Raw genomic sequence first — 9,859 nt, 5'->3', positions numbered from 1 at the left:
AAAGTAGAAACAGGGAGTGGATACAAAGAGAGATAAAGAGAAGGAGAGATGGAGAGTAAGATAAGAGTAGAGAGGAAGAGGGGTAGAAAGGAAGAGGTAGAAAAGGTAATATGATGAACCGAGAGATACTGAGAGGTAGAAAGAGTCAAGGAGAGGCAGGGAGAGACAGAGGTAGGGAGGAACAGAGGCAAAAAGAGAAACATAGAGATAGGAATAGGCAAGAAGAAACAAGGAGATATATGAAGAAACAGTAGTAGACAAGGGAAGACAGGAAGAGGAGGGAAGAAAAAACGGAAAAGGGAAAAGAAGCAAAAAATTAAAAAAAAAAATCAGGAGAGACGGGGAGATAAGGGGAGAGACGGGGAGACAGGTTTAGGGCGAGACAGAGAGAGATAAAGAGAAATAGACAGAGAATTATAGGAAGAGGTACGCTGAAATAGGCAGATCTTGGTAGAAACATAGAGAAAGTAGGACAAACGTTGAAGAAAAAGAGGAATGTAGAGAGATATAGGGAAAGAACAGTAAACGAGATTTAGGGAAGTATGGGAAAACAGGGTAAAGGAGAAAGAGGTAAGCAGAGGTAGAATTTAAGGTAAATGTAAGGAAAGGTAGATTTTGTCAGGGGAAAGCAGTGGGAGATAGGAAGAAACAAGAAGTTGTAAGCTTTGCCTCGAGTGTCAGTAACCAGAAACCTGAAAGTCTCACAGTATCTAGTAATGGTCCTCAGACCCTTTCTCAAGAATTCTGGAAGAAGAATTGGAAATGTTGTCTTTCTTGTACCAGTGTGGGGCTAGTCATAGCAGTAGTGTGAAAAGGGTGGTCGTGAGGTCAAAGGAAGTGCAAAGGTGCTGGAGATCTTGAAACCGGTTTGGGCACCGAATGTCATCCCCTTGGGGCTCCACCTCCAGATGAAGGTCAAGGTGTTGACAGACCTTGAAGATGAACGACAGATACATTATTTTCTCTGATGTCCTCCCAACATGGTCATCCGCCGTTGATCCAAGAGACAGGAGGAGATAGGGAGATAGGGAGATTTGGTGGACAGAGATGGATAGAGAAAGGAAAGTAGACGTAAGGAGGGAAAGTAAGAAGAGGCAAATGTAGGTAAATAAACAGAACGGGGACTAGTACATGAAGAGAGAGACTGGAACAGAGAGGTAGAAAAGCAGCTAGAGAATAGGAAAGGAGTAGTCAAGGAGAAAAAGAGGGAGAGGGAGAGGAAGAGAGAGGGACGGAGAAGTAAAAGGAGAGAGGGAAATAATGGGAAAGAGCACGAGGAAGAGATAAAGGGAGGAAGTGGGAGAGAGGGGAAGAGAGGGAGTGAAAGAGAGAAGGAGAAAGGGGGAGAAAAGGAGAGAAAGGGAGAGAAAAGGAGAGAAAGGGAGAGAAAGAGAGAGAAAGGGAGAGAAAGAGAGAGAAAGGGAGAGAAAGGGAGAGAAGGGGAGAGAAAGGGAGAGGGAGAGAGAAGGAGAAAGAGAGAGGGAGAGAGGTAGAAAGAAGAAGAGTTAAAGAGAGAGAGAAGAAGAGAGAGGGTAGGCAAAGGTGGAGAGGTAGAAATGGGAGGGGAGGGAGAGGGGCAGGTAGAGAAAAAGGAGATAGGGAGGGGAGGAGGTATGGGAAAGAGAAAAGGAGAGAGAAGGCGAGTTAGAGAGAGGGGATGAAGGAGGAAAGAGGGAGAAGGAGAGGAAAAGAGAGAAGGAGGGGGAGAGGGAAAGAGGAAGAGAGGGAGAGAAAGGAAAAGGAAGAGGAAGAAGGGAGATGGGTGGTAGGGAAAGGGGAGGTAGAGAGAGGTGGAGGTAGGGAAAAAGAGGAGAGGGAAGAGGCTGTAGAGAGAAGAGAACACAAGGGGAAAGAGAAATATGAAAATAGACAGAGAGAGGTTATGGGGAGATAAGAAGTGAAAAAGAGTGGAAGAATAGAGAGAGAGAGAGAAAAGAGTTTGGATCGGAGAGATGTTGAAAGAGGTTGAGAGAGGTATGGAGAGGACAGAGGTAGAGAGGTAAAGAAAAGAGAGAGATTAGGAGATAGATGGTAAAAGGTAAAGGAAGGAAAAAGGTAGAGAGGAAAGTTGTGGAAAGAAAAAAATCAGTAGAGAGGTAGAGTAGAGAGGTAGACTAAGGTAAAGGGGGGAGAGAGGTAGAGGAAGAAGTTGGAAGAGATAGAAAGAATGGAAAAGGAAAAGTAAACAAGGCATTGCAGAGATAGAGATAGATAGGGGCACGTTGAGGGAGTAATGGGAGAAAACTTTAGTGAAAGTGATAGGATGACAGGAATGTAATAGGCGAAAAGGGGGAGAGGTACATGAAGGTAGTTCTACAAAGGACTAAGTTGATAAAGGTGTGGTTGGTGGAAAAGGAAAGTAAAGGTTAAAAGAGATAAAGATAAGGATAGAAACAAAAGAGGTAGTGGCAGAGGTAAGTAGAAGTAGATGTAGAGGGAGGGAGAGATAAAGGTTGAAGTAGATGAACGTGGAGATAGATGAAGACAGAGATAGAGGGAAGTAGTTGTGGATGGAAGTACATAGGAGAGGATAGACGCGGAGAGAGGCAGAATGAAGTAGAGATAGTTAAAGACGTAGGGATTGACGTAGCGACAAAGAGGTACAGAGGTAGAGTGAAATAGATTTCCGGCGAATTTAAACTTTATTTCATATTTTATGGCTTCCAACTATATAAACCTTATAAATCCCAAAATTGTTTTTTATGTTTTCTGGTTTGACCAACTCATGATTATTCCAATCATATTCTCTCTTTAGTAACTTCCACACCCGTAGCATAGTCTATGTATATTTTGTTGCGGCTAATATCAGATCACCGACCCAGCTAACGACACATATTTCATTTCAGATGTGGAATGGAAGCTGGGTTATAGGTGGTGGAAAGGAGATTAAAAGTAATCTGTTAATCTCTTAAGCCCAGTGACTTTCTTGGTACTTTTTGTTCTGGCTGGCGCAAAATAATTTAATTAGATTCTTAGGTTCTATTCCAGTATAACGCAAATACATTCTTCACTTGTTTTTATATTTCAAAGATCTATTTTTTCATAGAATGGCTATGTTAGGTTAAGTTGGGTTAGATTCAGTTGGGATGGGTAAAGTGTTTTTTTAGATTGCACACCTACGTGATATAACATTAGAAAATTAAATATTAATTTTGTAAATTATAATACATCAATATGATAAATGTTTTTCTTGACGGAAATCAATAACAGAAAACATTGCTGAAAGCTATGCACAAGCGAACAAATTTACATCGACTGCTTTAGACGCCATCTTTGTTTTGATAGGTTTGAAGGTCGAAAATGACAAGGGACACAGTGACGACATCTAGAGTTACAAGTACCGCATTACTTAATGCAGGTTACGTTAGGTAGTTAGGTTAGGTTAGGCTAGTTAGGCGTGTAGGTTAGGTTAGAATAGACGAATTTATTATACTTTAATTTCTTCGACCTCCTCATCTACCAAAACAAACATGGCGTCTCAAGTAGTGGAAGCACATACGTTTGGGTATGGCTTTTAGCAACTTTTTAAAATATTGATTTCCGCCAAGAATAACGTATATTAGGTTGATGTACTATAATTTACAAAGTTATTATTTAATTTTCTATTATTATGTCACGTAGGTGTGCACTTCTAAGAATTTACCACTATATTAGGTTAGGAGCTATTGGACAATCTAGGTTTCATCTGGTTGCGTGCTTCGGTGATTATGTATTTTTACCTTATATTCATTTGAGTGTAGATAGTTATATATATATACATATATAACTATGTGTCGTTTTATATATATATATATATACATATTTATACATACATATATATTGCAAATGCATTTAACGTACCTTTTGTTCTTGCTGGTATTTGTCGCCGTGGTATGTGGACTTTCATCCAAGTTCTGAAGTTGCTCATCCACTGCGTCATTCGTGGCTATCTGCTGGCCACTTATAAGCCCTTGCATAGGGACTCTATTCGGCACATATCCCTGATTCGGTCGCGACAACAAAACGCCTCGATTACCAGTTTCGTTCTCCCAAAACCGGCGTTAAAGATCAGTTTGTTTTTCCGTGTATATACATACATATGTTTCAGGTTTTGAGTATGATAACGATCACTTTTATTCGATTTCATTCATTTTTTTTTTTTTTAGCTTCTAATGGTGCTGCCAATTTCGCAGCCTAGCGTCGTCGTCTGAACCATTGATCAGTTCAACTCGGCCAATGGTGTCGTCACACGTTCAAAAAACCACTTCCCGGGAACAACATCCGCTGAGGAAACCCAGCCACGACAAAAAAAAAAAAATAAAACAAAATGTATAGAAAAAAAAAAATGAACAAAAAATAAGAAAAGAACGGTTAACGGACAACTTAATCTATCTTCGGCAAGCTCGAGAAGGCTGGTTCTCGCCACAGGAACACACGAGCACTCGCTTGAATTCACATACGAACCTGTGATGAACCGCGCGAGGGGCACGAACGACGCAGCGATGTTAACCCTTCGACTGTCCAACTGAGACTGGCGCGCTCGGCACCGACAGACCACCGCTCCACGGACGGCAGCTTTACGCGTGCGTGCGTACGTACGTGTCGACTCGTTTGTGTGTGTATGTGTGTGTGCGTGTTTGTGTGTGTGTGTTTGTGTGTATGTGTGCTTGCGCATGTGTGTGTGTGTGTGTGTGTTTGTGTGCGTATGTGTGTGTGTATGTATGTGTGTGTGTGCGTGTATATGTGTGTGTGCGTGGGCGTGTGTATGTATGTGCGTGTGCATGTGTGTGTGTGTATGTGTGTATATATGTGTGTGTGCGTGTGTATGTGTGTGTGCGTGGGCGTGTGCATGTGTGTGCGTGTGCATGGTGTACATGTGTGTGTATGTGTGTGTATGTGTGTGTATGTGCGTGTGTGTGTGTGTGTGTGTGTGTGTGTGTGTGTGTGTGTGTGTGTGTGTGTGTGTGTGTGTGTGTGTGTGTGTGTGTGTGTGTGTGTGTGTGTGTGTGTGTGTGTGTGTGTGTGTTTGTGTGCGTGTGCGTGTGTGTGTGTGCGTGTGCGTGTGCATGTATGTGTGCGTGCGTGTGTGTGTGTGTGTGTGTGTGTGTGTGTGTGTGTGTGTGTGTGTGTGTGTGTGTGTGTGTGTGTGTGTGTGTGTGTGTGTGTGTGTGTGTGTGTTTGTGTGCATATGTGTGTGCGCGCGCGCATGTGTGTAATTACAATGATAGTAACGATAATAGTAATAACGATAATAACAACAATAATAATAACGATAATAACAAGATCTCCCCAATGCGAAAGATGTTAGTTCATTTTATCATAACCATTAAGAGCAATAAAACAAAACCGCAAGGATATTACTCTCCAGGGTCGTTTTACGAAATGCGCATCTTTAGGTAATGATGTAGCCAAATGTATTGCTGATCCTAGCAAAAGGCTGTCAACATTTTGTTTCCAACTTGTTTCATTTCCTTTCGCCACTTCCATTTATTGAGGCCTCATCTCCTACCCCATCGAGTGGTCCGTATTCTGGATGCTGCCTGAGTATTCCATTCATTTTTGTGGCATCGCTTCAGATTAGATTCATTTTGAAGAGCCTTTGGTGTCTCCACTCGACCCATAATAATCTTGGTTGTAATTTGAGCAAGATGATGGAAATCACAACGGGCATCAAAATGAGTATTATGTCTGCCTGTAGGCGAATTCATTCGGTTCAGGAAAACCTTCATTTATGCCACGTTCGGAACTTGCCATACCCCTGGAGTCAGACGATTTGATTAAAAAGCTCCATGGCAGAAGGACTCGAACCTAAACTAAGCTAATCAATAGACCCCAGGAGGCGCTTACCTGTGTGGTGTTTGTTTCCATTGCCCTCTGTGTTAGCATAGCCAATGGCAACGGAGACATCAGTGTCGGCTGATAGCAATAAGACGAAGAAAATTGTACCTCTGAAATGAAGTCGAAGGGAGACATGTCACAGCCATAGAACACTGAGTCTACAGAATGCGACATTGGCTGTCGAGTTGCAGATGACATGATATATTGGGCCCACAAGATCCCAAAAGGAGAGTTATATAACGTGTAGTCATTTCAATTTCGACGTCAAAAAAGATAAAAAAATGAAGATTTTTTTTTTTTTTTTTGAGGAACAGGACAGGGGCAATGACATGCTTCACTCAATGTCCTGGTTCAAAAATGAATAGATAGAAAAAAATAGTATATTGATATATAAAAAATGAATAAATAAATAAATAGATAAATGAATATATAGGTAAATGAATTCATAAACAAATGAATAAATGCATGAATAAGTAATCAGATAAACAATTAAACAAATAAATGAATAAGAAAATAAACAAATAAATAAATAGATAAATTAATTAATTAATAGATAAATACATAATTGAATAGATAATTTATCCAATAAATGAATAAAGGATAAATACAAATATAGGGAAATATTAACAAAAAATAAGTGAAAGGGTAGATAAATACGCATTTAAATGAATTAACAAACACATAGATAATAAATTGATAAAAATTCTCTCCGATATCATTAGAAAATAAGATCAATCAAATGTATCACCAAGATGTGACTTAATAAACAGGTTTGAAGCTCGCAGAAACCGCGGGAAGGAAATACTGCGCGGTTGTGTGTGAACGTCTCCACTAACTTACATTGTAATTGAACCGACGTTTTTGAAACCGCTTGTGTGAACAGGACCTTCAAGTGCAAATTTACGACAGGAGGCGCTTAGCTGTCACAAAAGTCACATTTGCCCATTGTTCCTCCGACCTGCGATAGCCGCTGACCTCGAATGCGGGTCCGGTCCTTGCAAAATACGACCGAAATCGAACGGGCCAATCGACACACACACACACACACACACATACACACACACACACACACACACACACACACACACACACACACACACACACACACACACACACACACACACACACACACACACACACACACACACACACACACACACACACACACACACACACACACACACACACACACACACACACACACACATACACACACACACACACACACACACACACACACACACACACACACACACACACACACACACACACACACACACACACACACACACACACACATACACACACAAGGCTCCAATATAACACTGAGAATCAAGTACGATAACTGATGCATAATAAGAGTGGTTTGGTTGTGTCCTGAATGGGTGAAACATTCTTACAGGGGAATTGTTTACCCCTAATTAGTTGTATTATGATAATTAGGGTTAATGACCCCCTACGCGGGGTAAGGCGATGCTAATTGGGGGCTCCCAGTACGGGTGAGCCAAAGAAAATGGAGAAATCGTTATTTTCGTTGTTCACGTGCAATCACTTTATTCACTCATTCACCTACATTTTCATCTGTTTCTTTACTTATCTATTTATTCATTTACTTATTCATCTAATTAGATTATTTTTCTATTTGTTCATTTATTATTTTTTCCATTTAATTGGTCAATTATCCATTTGTGGACTTCTTGATCATATATTTATTTTCTAAATGTTTGATTGGTTATTTATATCCTTCATTCATTTGTTTATTTATTGCTGTACTAATAGTTCATTCACCTATCTATCTATATATATATATATATAATATATATATATATATATATATACATATATACACATATATATATATATGCACAAGTATCACAAATCACACGTGACTACACTGTTATGCTGATTACCACAGGGAAAAGAAAAGTTCTTGGAATCCGAGCGCTTTCGTGATATTTGTTCACATCATATATATATATTTGTATATATATATATAAATATATATATATGCATATATATATATACATATACATATATATACATACATATATATATATATATATGAATATATATACATATATATGTATATATATATATATATATATATATATATATATATATATATATATATGTATATATGTATATATATACGTATTTATCTAGTCATCTTATTTATCTTATCTCGTGATTATTTCTCTCCACATTCGACCTCATTATGTACCGAAACGTCTAACCTCGGTATTCTCTTGTTTTGCCTTTGCAATCTGTCGTAGTCCTTTGTAATCCCTAACGCTAATGACATAAGCGTCTTTTATCGTGCATGCTCAGTCGCCACCACCACACCTCCAATGCAGGGTCGAAGTCTAAATAAGAACAGGGATGTTTCCTTTCGGGATGAAAAATTAAGTTAATGACGTCATGAGGAAGAGGGGGGGAGGGTGCTTAGGAGGTGTGACGACTGAAGCGGTCTTCGATCTCTTTGGCCAGCCTGAGTTTCCGGGAGTTGGTTGGAACAAAGAGTCTCTCTCTCTCTCTCTCTCTCTCTCTCTCTCTCTCTCTCTCTCTCTCTTTCTCTCTCTCTCTCTTTTACTCTTGCATTAGAGTGACGCACTTTTTATATTTTGCTCTTGCTAACAATAGACGATTTCATTTAACTTAGGAAGCGTTATTAGATCGAAAGTGGTAGAATTATCTCATTAGATATTTGATACGGCAGCGTACAATACCAATTCTCATCTAGCCGACACCAAATCCTACAGTCATTAAGGAGTCCAAAGAGTCTTTAAGCGTCACAATCAAGCTTAGGCAGCTGTGGTACACAAGGGAGTTAAAGGCACGGAAATGGAAGAAAAAAAATTGTGCTCCCTTGCCGGATCAGAGGTGTAGCTGACCAAAAGAATTTAGATTAGGGCAGCTGGGCCGGAGGTAATTCGAATGGATTTCAGAAGAGCTTTTCATTCGGTTGCTCTCGTTGCTTTTGTTGGCCACATCACAAGGGATGATTTCCCTCTCTCTCTCTCTCTCTTTCTCTCTCTCTCTCTCTCTCTCTCTCTCTCTCTCTCTCTCTCTCTCTCTCTCTCTCTCTCTCTCTCTCTCTATCTCTCTCTAACACTAATACATTGTATGTGTTCGGGTTTCCATGATTGGCACGAAACGCAGATTTTGGCTGGATTGGCCACAAGGTCCACATACTCATTCAACTCCACGGCTCCTCCGAGGCACCGAAGGTTTTTGAGCCGAATTGGGTTGTCCCTTTTCCTACGTTTTGCCACTCATTTGCGATATGTCACCTGAGGAGTGTATTCTTTATTACAAAATAATTCATAAACAAGAAAGAAAATACAAAGAAACTCGAACTGGAGATCGACCGGTCCCTGGCACCAGATCTCGCCCCAGCCCCGGCACCAGATCTCCCCAACCCCCAGCACCCTCCCCATGGAATGAGTTCGGTTCCCTGGAAGAATGACTTCGACTTCGAAAGCAAACAGACGCAGAGAAAAGAGTTAGATCCTTTCGACCTTATGCAGCGCTATTGATCCAGAGTCTTTGCACACAGCACAGGGGAAATAAGAACTAAGGGCTTACGCCAGGAGGCACTCACCTGTAACCAGGGTCGTCACTATAGCCGTATTTGTTTGGTTTTCCATTGAAATAGAAGTCATTAGGAGCCACTGGGTACGATTGTGGGTGAGCCACAGTCTGGACAAACCCGGAAGTTGTCAAACTCAACCTTCTACTCCCACGCAGTGGGAAGTTAGAAACCCATTGTAGGGCAAATCCATGTCAATTACGACATGCAGCTTTCTTTTCTAGGCCGATGTTGGGTCGCCTCCTCGCCTGATCTCGGCTGTCGGATACCAACGCAAGAAGCACGCAGCAGGTCCCGGGATTCGAACTGAGGACCACCTACTCATGAGTTTAAGACGGTATCCATCGGGCTACCGAGCAGCCAAGAGTCGTCATTCTCTCGATATCGAAGGATGATAACAGAATTTAAAAGAAATTGCCTTCCAAAACGGAAGGGGTTAATCGAGGCATGACA

General features: G+C 40.8%; 1 protein-coding gene across 1 annotated transcript in view; it reads right to left on the bottom strand.

The window, feature by feature from the left end:
• LOC143027169 (uncharacterized) overlaps positions 1 to 4,497 on the bottom strand; it is a 725,227-nt gene extending 720,730 nt beyond the window's left edge. The window contains exon 1 of the mRNA XM_076188265.1: positions 4,444 to 4,497. The gene's annotated coding sequence lies outside the window, so the exon portion shown is untranslated. The remainder of the gene's footprint in view (positions 1 to 4,443) is intronic.
• Positions 4,498 to 9,859: the final 5,362 nt, after the last annotated feature.

Source organism: Oratosquilla oratoria, chromosome 7, assembly GCF_046742065.1.
Source record: "Oratosquilla oratoria isolate Oo_2021 chromosome 7, ASM4674206v1, whole genome shotgun sequence".
Classification (NCBI taxonomy): Eukaryota; Metazoa; Arthropoda; class Malacostraca; order Stomatopoda; family Squillidae; genus Oratosquilla; species Oratosquilla oratoria.
This window is presented reverse-complemented; position numbering and strand designations above follow the sequence as displayed.